This window comes from Psammomys obesus, unplaced genomic scaffold, assembly GCF_907164565.1.
Source record: "Psammomys obesus unplaced genomic scaffold, mPsaObe1.curated_primary_1811, whole genome shotgun sequence".
Taxonomy (NCBI): Eukaryota; Metazoa; Chordata; class Mammalia; order Rodentia; family Muridae; genus Psammomys; species Psammomys obesus.
In genome coordinates this window covers 7,422,199-7,432,898 of record NW_026592510.1, presented here as the reverse complement: position 1 = coordinate 7,432,898, position 10,700 = coordinate 7,422,199, and the positions used below count along the sequence as shown (strand labels likewise).

Here is a 10,700-nt window from a genome sequence, read left to right as displayed (position 1 = left end):
TAAAGAACATTAGAACCTTTAGGTTTATTGAGGACTTCAAAAAGTAGGTTGCCTTGTTGACCTGGGTCAAGACTGGTAAAGAGTTAAGTAAGTATATGAAGACCAGAGTTCCCTTGAACTGTTTTCCTTGGAGCAATCACAGGTAGCCTTGTACTCAAGGGGGACGAGGAAATAGCTGAAGGTACCCAGCCGGAGAGCCTTTGCTGTTGGTCTGACAGACACATAGTCACTGTCCTTCTGCAATGACAATTGAAGCCACTGTGGTGTCAGCTAGATGTGGAACGAGAACTTCTCATCTAATGGGAAGAGGTGAAATGACTTGGAAAGACATATGTTCTTCCTTCTTTTTCTACTCCTAACACCTGGGTCACCTACTAACTTTGCAGAATTTAAGTACAATAAGCCGTAAATAAGCTTTGGTGAAGGGGAAGTGGCTTTAATTGTCTGCAGAAACTCTGATTATAAGATTATTTCAAACTGCTTGTCACTGGAGATTTAGCATTGATGGTGCATAGACCCTGATGATTCCTTTTTTTTTAATTTGTTTTATTAATTACACTTTATTCACTTTGTATCCCCCATAAGCCCCTCCCTCCTACCCTCCCTATCCCACCCCCTCTCCCCCATCTCCACGCATGCCCCTCCCCAAGTCCACTGATGGGGAGGTCCTCCTCTCCTTCCTTCTGGTCTTAGTCTATCAGATCACATCAGGAGTGGCTGCATTGTCATCTTCTGTGGCCTGGTAAGGCTGCTCCCCCCTCAGGGGGAGGTGATCAAAGAGCAGGCCAATCAGATTATATCAGAGGCAGTTCCTCTTCCCATTACTATGGAACCCACTTGGACACTAAACTGCCATGGGCTACATCTGTGCAGGGGTTCTAGGTTATCTCCATGCATGGCACTTGGTTGGAGTATGAGTCTCTGGGAAGACCCCTACCTGTGTTCAAATTTTCTGGTTCTGTTGCTCTCCTTGTGGGGTTCCTGTCCTCTCCAGATTTTACTATTTCCCACTTCTTACATAAGATTCCATGCTCTCTGCCCAACAGTTGGCCATAAGTCTCAGCGTCTGCTTTGATAGTCTGCAGGGCAGAGCCTTTCATAGGTCCTCTGTGGCAGGTTCCTAGGTTGTTTCCTGTGACCTTGATGATTCTTATGAACTGCTTTTCACTTATTTTTAGTGTTTCAAGACAAAGGTTAAAGTTAGTACTTGAGAAAGATGGGTGTTGCTTATCAAAATTAAAAAAATTTCCTGTTTTAGTCACAAGAACCAACATCTCTGACATCCTTATTACAAACATAAATATTCAAATGGAATCACACAATTTTCTAAGATTTTATTTTATTTGTCCCTTTGAGATTCAGTCCTTTTTGGTGTTTAGTGTTTACTCATTTTGATCACTTCCTCCAACCTTCTAGAACTTAAACATCACCAGAATGAGACCTCCTTGGATGCTATTCCTTAGATCGCCAGTGATAAAAAATCGTCTTTTAAATACACTTCCACAGAGGCCACATGTGTAGCATATACTGCCTTAATATAAATCATGAGGAGAGGGCCTCCAGCATCCTATGTGTAAAGTCTTGGGCTTGGTATGCTCTTTGTCTTTGATCCGAGGAAACCCACAATTGAATTAGCCAGGATGATTTCTTTTCTGTTTTCCCCTTGTTCTCATGCCCTTCCCAGATCTGTAGCTCAGAGAACTCTGGCCCTAGGGACAGACAAGGAATCATTTTATTTGCAGTGTTGGAAGTTTCTCTGACTCACTCCAACCATTAACAAGGGAAAGTGAGGAAGTTAGATGGTTCAGGAGAAAGACACTTGTCCTGGTCCTATGGTGACGTAGCCTGTAGGAAATGCGGGTTGTTTTCCCCAATATTCACCTAATCTGTTATTTTTTTTTCAGAGGAGGGAAGAAAAAAATTCTCATTAGAACCAAGTGATAGATTATGTGATGTTGAGAATTTTTCTGTGCCACCCACCCGTTTATATTTTCATTTTCTTGTTTCGGTCCAACCCCTAAATGGAATAGTAGGACAGTGGTACATGACAGACATTTGTAACCTAAACCTCAGAGCTTGGACCTCTAAGTTGTCAGGTGATTTCCGCTCTGATATGATCAGGATTCCAGCATGAAGGAACCAGTAAGCCATTAGCTTATATGTCTGAAAATCTTCAGTTGTGAATATCAGATCTGTAAGCACCTTGTAAGTTTATTATGAAAACAAATTGAGCCATGCCCCTCATCAACAAGATTTTAAGTTTTTAAATTTAATTTTATTTCTATATTTATTTATTACAACTTATTCACTTTGTATCTCCACTGCAGCCCTCTCCCTCTCAGTCCCACCCACCCACCCTCTTCTCCCCCTATGCCCTTTCTTTAATTTTATTTGTTTATTTTATCTTATTCACAAAAGTATTTAAAATGACTTTTCCAGTACATTGACTGCCTTAGATTGATATCTTAGAAAGAAAAAAGAGAAGTGTCACTACAATAAATAAAGCTAAAATAGAAATCACATCATATAATCTTATAAAAAACACTTTGGTATTAATATTGCACAACGATGAAGGAATAGCTGATGGCTTAGCTAAGTCTGATCAGGCAAAATTTCTAAGTTCTTAGCAATTATTCAGAGGAGGCAAAAGTAGAACAATTTGAAGGACTCTCAAGGCTCATGGGACAGTGCTAGATAAATAGGCTGACAAACCTGTTTAGGCTAGATAAGCCAGCTTCCTGGTTAGTAGGACAATTATCTGTCACTCTTACCTTAGATCATTATTTTGGATCACTCATGCCTTTTAATGCCGAACAAAACATAGGCTTGTGCAAAACATTTTCTCTGCTTACACTTTTTCATTTATTGGATTTGATAGGGAGACTGATGCTGAGTTCAATGACACGGATCTGTGAAGGGAGATTCCCTGTCTCAGGAGTCTTTCTGTACTATGCATTGGAATTAGCTTGTGTGGAAATCTGGTGTAACTTTATTGGCAGAGGGTGGTGTAGTTCATCTTAATCCTCAAGTTCTAGAAGATTCATGTGGGAAAGCAAGAGCCGAGGGGAACATTTCCCGTGACCCTCATCACTTCCTGCACAGCTGGTGCATTTAGACTAGACATGGCTTCCCAAGAAACCGTCACCATCAGACCAGAGAACTGATGTTAGAAAGTGACAGGACTATTGCATTTCCACAGTCCCAGTAAATGGATGTAAATTTTCATACTATTGAAAACATGAAGAGAGTAGGTGTCAAATCATTCGACAGCTCAAACTGTCAGTTGAAGGTGGTGGTTCTTGAACAACAAGACTTTATAGAATAATGAACAGAGAAAGAGTCTTTACCCTGTCAGAAGGTAATTGTTTTGCTTTGTTTTTCAAAATAGGGTTTCTCTGTGTAGCCTTGGCTGTCCTGGGCTCGCTTTGTAGACCAGGCTGCCCTCAAACTCAAAGAGATCCATGTAAGAGGTAATTCTTAACCCTGCTTCTTTCACTATACCATGGGCTACACTTGGATGCCTACCCAAGAAAGCAGAGCTTGAAGAGAGATAAATAGTGAAAAATAATACTGCCAAACACGGCCTTAAATAACACACCAACTTTACCATCATGAGGATGCCGTGTACTATCCTTCACATGAGCTCAGACTGTGAGACATTCTACAAGATACCAGAAAATACTCCTCAATGATGTAAAGTCACAAAACACAGAAAAACTGGCAAACTGCCATGGCAATGTGGAGCCTGAGAAGATAGGATAAGTAAGTGCAATTCAAGAGAACTGAATCTTGACACAGAAAGAACATATTAATGGAAAACTGATGGAATCCAAATAATGTTAATTTCATTAATAATAATGGGCTAGCGTCAGGATCCTAGTTTCATAAATGTGCCATGGTAATATCCAAGCTTAATGAAGGCAATGAAAAGTGAATGAGGAGTCTGTAGGAACTCTATTACCTTTGGAACTTCTTTTTATATATAACTTATTTCTAAAGGACTCTTGAGATAGCTATTGGCAAATACCTTTATGATATATTCACACTGGATACAGAACAACACTTTTAAGCTTAAGAAGAAAACTAGCAGCAACAGAAAGAGACTTTTTTTTTAAGGTATAAATGATTTAAGAAATAAATAAAGCACGCAGGGCATATCAGAGAAAAACAATCAATGGATCATCATAAACAGGAAGATGACTTGCTGCAAGTTTGTATAAAGGTCAAGTGCTCCATGTTTTATAATTTTTTTCAGAGATGAACATTCTCCTTCCATTTCCTCCCTTGTAACAAGACCCCTCCCTAATATTAATCACATATACATAACCCCATTATACATAGCTCCACAGACTCCCTGAAGGAAGTTCAAAGGGGATTTTTTTTCACACCCAAATTATTCTGAGGTATTTTCCTTCTTTCTTCTTCTGGCATATTTATCTTGTTTTAATCACCTTGCCTTTTCTATGATTTTCTGCTATGTCAAACTAATAAGCAATGTGAGGGAGCTGGTGGCCAGCTGTTTTCCATCTCAGCCACAGAGACCAGAGCCAACTGAAGGAAGAGCAGAGGAGTGTCTCTAGGAAATCCTCCTTGCATGGTCTATCCCGAAAGCACAGGCACCAAAGGAAAAGAGATTCTGTTTCTGGGTAGAGACTGGCTCCATTGGTCCAAATTAGATCAGAAAGAAGGAATAAGAGACTAAATGTTATAATTCCCACGAGAATATAGATTCTTATATAAATGTTATATCATGTTACAATTCCCATAAGAATATAGATTCAGGACATTCATTTAATAAATGAACTTGAACTTTTCTACGTGAAAATAGGTGTCTGGAAACGAAGGGAGGTAAAGTTAAGGACTTTGGTGGTTTTTGGTTTTTTAGCATATGTTTATTTCAAATATGTAGAGCTGGTGGATACCTGGCTAAGCATAAGCTCCACAGGCCTCGTAAGGTATATAAGCTTCCTGTAGTGAGCAATTAAATTTACTGTTAATTCTGTAATAACATGAGCTCACTGACCTGAAGACACTATTTCAAAGATGTTTCTCTGTGGTCATTTCTAGAGTTTTTATACTGATTCATTATGTTAAATTCTATTCTAAGTAGTTTTATTCATTCTTTGAGAACTATCTAAGTGTATGGGTTATGATCACAACCATTTCCCTGTTTGAAATCCCCCTAACATGTGCGTGTTCTGTTTTCCCCCATTGCATCCAATTAACACTGTCTTATAAGCATATGGGTTTGGAGCCATGAGAAACTTGCCAGTGGCCTCAGCCCTCAAGAAAAAGTACTCTCCTTCCCTCGGACGCTGTCAGTTGGCAGTGGTACCTCAGCTAGGAGTGGGACCACTGCTAGGCACCAAGGCCTCATGAGCCCCTCCCTGGTCCACGCTGGAACTTGAACTTCAGTTGGCTCAGTCTTGTGCAGGTAACCACAGCTGCAGTGAGTTCGTGACTGTAACAGCTATGACATGTCCTGAAGACAGCACTCCCCAGCACTCCCCCTCATCATCCACATTTCTGTAAGTCTTAATGGGAACTCTTTATCATCTCCTCATTCCCAGCAGAAGACAAAACTACCATGGAAGAAATAAATGTAAAAGTATGAGAAAACAGGTAAGATCAAGCTAATCAACAGGAAGTTTATATTCCTTGGACTCTTCCCACGTTGAAGAATTTTTATGTTTGAGAGTTACAAAGTGGGCTGGGGAGATGTGTCGGTGGTTAAGAGAGCCCATTGCTCTCGTGAAGGACTCAAGCTTGAGTCCCTGCTCCCATGTCAAGCAGATCACTACTGCTTGCAAGTCAGCTCCAGGGGGAACCCAGTGTCTCCGGCCTCTGTAGGCACCGGCATCCACACGTTCATACTCACTCCACTACATAATAAAAAAATAAAATAAATCTTTTTTTTTTCTCTTCTGAAATTTATTGATACTTTGGCAAAAACATTCCTGTTCTTCCATGCTCCTGTAATTTTGGATTCATACTGTAATAGAATGGCTGTCACAAGATATGTTATTATGCATGAGCTAGTCATGCTGCCAACACCTTCCTTCCAACCCTGTGAGACCTGTGTTTTTACTACCCTCACTTTACAGGTGTCAAACCAGCCTCAGACTAACTGAGGACCAATTCAAGATTCTACAGCCACAAATAGGAATTCACAATCTCGAGCCTTCCTGTGGTCCACAATGCATCTGTCAGACTCCCACATTAAACTGAAATTCTTCAGGGTACAAATTCACTTAGTACTCAACATGGGCCACTTATCCAATGAATGAATGAAAACAAAACAAGTTCTTATCTAATAATGGAATCATATCCTATGAACAAAAATTAGAACGAATGACCTGGGGCTATCTTAAATCAACTTCTCATAAATGAGAAGAATCACACAGAAAACAATTTGCCAAAACAAGAGAACCTACATTGCTTTTTGCACTTAGTGTTAGTTATGTCGAGACCATCTTCAGTACATGCTCAACTGGATTCTTCACAATTTCAATCAAATGTTCCACACAGGGACCGATACAGTGCAGTGTTTTTAGACTCAATCTTCAAAGGACTCCTCTAGTTCAGCTAACACGTAAGGCTTTGCAGCTGGCAGTATCTTAGTGTGGTCTCATACCTTCTGATGGCAGCCAGTATGCTCCTGAGTGGTCCAAACTATCTTTCAGCATCATATTCAAGCCAAGTACAATAGAACTTTAAAGACTGTATCCAGCTTCACAGACTTCCTTAATTTTTGAGTCTCCCATTTTATGACTGTGAATGTCCTTGCAGATACGTCACCTTCCAAATTTCAGGTCTTCCATGTAACTGAACTGACTCACCCTTGTTAGGATTCACAGGTTCCATCTTGTCTCACTAGACATGGTGGTTTCCTGGCCACCTGAGTTCCTCATGGAAGGACCACCATACTTAGGCAATCCTGTAGCTTCAACAGCCTCAAACTCCAGCTCTGTAGGATACAAACTAATGCCTGTGCCTCAAATTTCCCCTAGCTACAGAACACCAGAGATATAAAGGTGCTTCTGGACTTGGCAGTTCTATTCAACAGAGTAAAGACAAAGGAATCTAGGGATCAAGGAAATATATAAACAAAATGGTCTCCAAATAGTCCTGTGTGTTCATGCCCTGCCATGCTGGAGGAGCCAGGGTATCTTAAAAGACTGGGGAGAGACTACAGCTCAGTCAGCTGTCTTGCTGTGCTCTGGGCCCCTCATCCTTACAATCGAGCATGCTCTTCTCAGGGGACCACTCACAAGTTCAAGGCCCAAAGAATAAGGCATTTGGGAGTCTTAAAATCTTCATTCTTAAAACCTTACATCCTCAGTATCTGCTAACCCAGTGCTCATTCTCAGGTAAATCATCTGTTGCTCCTATGAAGGTCAGATGTTTGTGTAGGTGGTACTACCTGCAAGCACATCAACCAAATATGTTTACTGAATGCGTTAGTGTTTCTGATATGGAAAGGCATGAAGAGAAAGGTGATCTGTCCTGTGTTCACACTAATGGCTACTTTACAAGGTGACAGGTGTGCAAGCACCAGGAAGGATAGACAATATCCTTGGTAGTGGCTCAAGAACTATGACACTGAACACAGAGAGGGAAGCAGAGGGCACAGGGCCATGGATGAAATCTAGGAAAGGTATCTTGGGAACAGAGTAATGGATACTTCCCCCAAACAGGCTGCTTTCACTCCAAACCCTGGGGGTTGCGCTTCCTCAATGTGTGTGTTAGCAGTGCTGATCCCCAATCCTTCATTTGTAAAGTCTTGGGGCCAGTCTTCTTTGGTGGCTTCCTCTTGCTCACTGTAGCCATCTGCACTGAAACCAGCATTCTCTGCCAGGACAGCAGGATCCTCTTCTTCATGAAAACAGAAAGGAGCACGATTCTGGTTTAGGATCACACAGGGTAACAGAATTATCTTTTTGTGCTCCACAGTCAGAGGGCAAATGATCCCAGCTCAAGTGATCTGATCCTTCGTCTTCTATCACTCCCATTTGTTCAGCTATCTTCAGCAAAGGGCTCTTCTGGATCAGGGTAATCCACCAGGATTGTTTCCTTCCTACACTTGATACCATCCGAGAGGTCGTATATTGGATAAGTCTCTTCAGGGTAATCTTCCCAGTCCTCCATGTAAGGTACTTCCTCGGCTTCCTTTTCTGGAGTAGATGTGTCAATCAACTTGCCTTCTTTCATGACTCTGGTGATTTCACGGAGCTGATGCAGTAATCGTTTCTCTTGGTCGGAAGTCACAGTCTGTGCCCTGCTCTCACCATTAGGTCCCACTCTGCTGATTAATTTTTCCATGGCTTCCTCTGTCTCTTTTAATTTTTCTTGCAGTTGAACAAGCTCAAAATTGGTAATTTTCCTGTGGCTGTTTCTGGGTGGGGCATCGGAGCAGTTCCGATCCTCTGCAGTTTTCCCCTTTGAGAGCTTAAACAGAATGTACAGTATGTACGAAAAAATCCCAAAGCCATAGATTGGAATGATCTGTCCCATCAATCCTCTTCCACTACCCCCTCCTCCAGCACCTCCACCTGCTCCTTTGGCCTTTGCAAAGGCCTCTGCAAGGTGAGACCTCTGGAAACGAGCCCCTGGCATCTGACCATCTGAGGGTGCTGAGTGGTGATGCATCATTGGTGGAAATCGGCCCAATTTCCTTGCCTCTCACAATGTGAGACAATGGCTCTTCAGATGTCCCGGCTTTGTCCACAGCTTAGGCTGGGCCCTAGCAGTGGGCCAGTTCAGGCAATATTGCCCAGTGGTTAGCATACCACAATCCAGAGTCGCAGTCATCTGTCGTTGTGCCCAAATCTTCTCGGAGACCTTGGGGGAGCTATTGCCAGAATTTCGGGACTTTCTGTCACAATAAGCTTACACAGTTAAAATGCCATATTCATCAGATCTCTGACAAGCTTGAGGGCCAGCATATCTGAGTTTCTCTTTGTCTATCTTGATCATCTGCTCTAAACAGCTGGTATGAGACCCTCCGGATCAGTCCTGAGGTCTTGGGGGGCCCTGGAATCTCGGTGGGACCTCCAAATGTTATACCCAGTTCGCGAGCCCCCAAAAGATCTACAGGAAACGACTCCGTTGCAAAACACATGAGGGTCTTTTTATTGTAAATTACAAGCTGCAGCTTGGGCCTACACAGCCCCACCGCCGAAGAGGTGGGAGCTGAGCGCCAATATAATAAATCTTAAGGAAGATTAACAAAGCATTGTACACGGAACGTTTAGTATTTGGTAGAGTTTCATTTACCACCCAGAGCAATCCCCTTTCAGCTATCTGAAATGAAGGTGGGTCTGGTGAGGTGCTGGGCAGCGTTTAGTTCTTTCTCTTCCTGTGGGCAAGCAGAAGTATTAGAGCACTACAGCCATTACCACACAATGTATTTTGAATTTGTGTATTTGCTTTCTCAAGCTAATGGCATTTCAGACTCTGTTGAAGAGTATTTACCACTCTATCTAGGCCTTCAGTGAATTTACTATACGTCAATAGAGTCTTCTTTTATGTGATCAGTATGCATTTGGAGAAAGCACAGAACGTAAGATTTTTGAGAGGAGTTATTGGGGTGTGTGTTTTATTGCCCTGAGTATACTGGTTAGTCTCTCTCTCTCTCTCTCTCTCTCTGTTATCTTGACACAAGCTATGGTTATCTGGGAAGAGAAACCTCAGCTGAGAAAATGCCTCTATCCACTTGTAGGCATATCTATAGGCTATAGGGTAATTTTTGATTAATGGTTGATGTATGAGGGCTCAGCCCACTGGGAATGGTGCCACCCATGGGAAGGTGGCCCTGGGTTCTTAAAAAGCAGGTTGAGCGGGACGTAGTAAACAAGCCAGTAAAGCAGCAATCCTCCATGGCCTTTGCTTCAGTTCCTGCCTCCAGTTTCCTGCGTGAATTCCTGCCCTAACTCCCCTTGATGACAGACCATAAGCTGAAATAAACCTTGTCTTTCTCTTCTGTGCTCTTTCACAGCCTTAGTCCAGAAATCCTGACTAGGGGTAACAAAGGAATAAAGAAAGGACCCATAGAGACAGAAAAAAGCTAGAATGGGTGACTCAGGCTCTCTGATGGAGACTGGGCAACGCTTCCCCCACCTCCAAGCTCAGCATGGTTTATTGTATAATGTTGGTGATTGCATGCCACTGAACAGAGAGGCAGGCTTAGCATCTCCAGAGAAGCAGCCTCTGTGAGGAGCAGTCTTCAGGCCACGAGCTTCTCAGCAGCAGAGGTGGAGGCTATGGTGGACATTGTCTGTACACACCGTCAACATTTGTTCATGGAACTGAGGAACACTGCTGTCCCTCTTAGCCTCGCTCAGGAAGGCCGTGCCACCCTCGTGGAGCTAAAGCATTGGAGTTCTTTGACATGGCTCTGCTCATGTCAACAACATACATTTTACTCACGACTTTCTTTGGTCATCTCCTCCTCAGCCCCCAAGTGGCTTTTGGTCATGATCTTTATCGTAGCAACAGAGAGCAAACTAGAATGCTGAGCCACGCAAAGCTTGTTTTTCCTCAAAGGCCCTGCTTCCTGAGAAGGGATGATTACAGTGCAGGGCCTAATTCTAAGTTCTCAGTGGCAATTACAGCACATACACACACACACACACACACACACACACACACACACACACACACACGCACAGACCCTAAATAGACACAGACAGGAGTGCCAA

The 10,700-nt window shown here is 42.5% G+C and overlaps 1 pseudogene; it reads right to left on the bottom strand.

Moving 5' to 3' along the window:
• Positions 1 to 7,704: 7,704 nt before the first annotated feature.
• Positions 7,705 to 10,477, bottom strand: LOC129681941 (protein RIC-3-like; annotated as a pseudogene).
• Between the last annotated feature and the right edge of the window lie 223 nt (positions 10,478 to 10,700).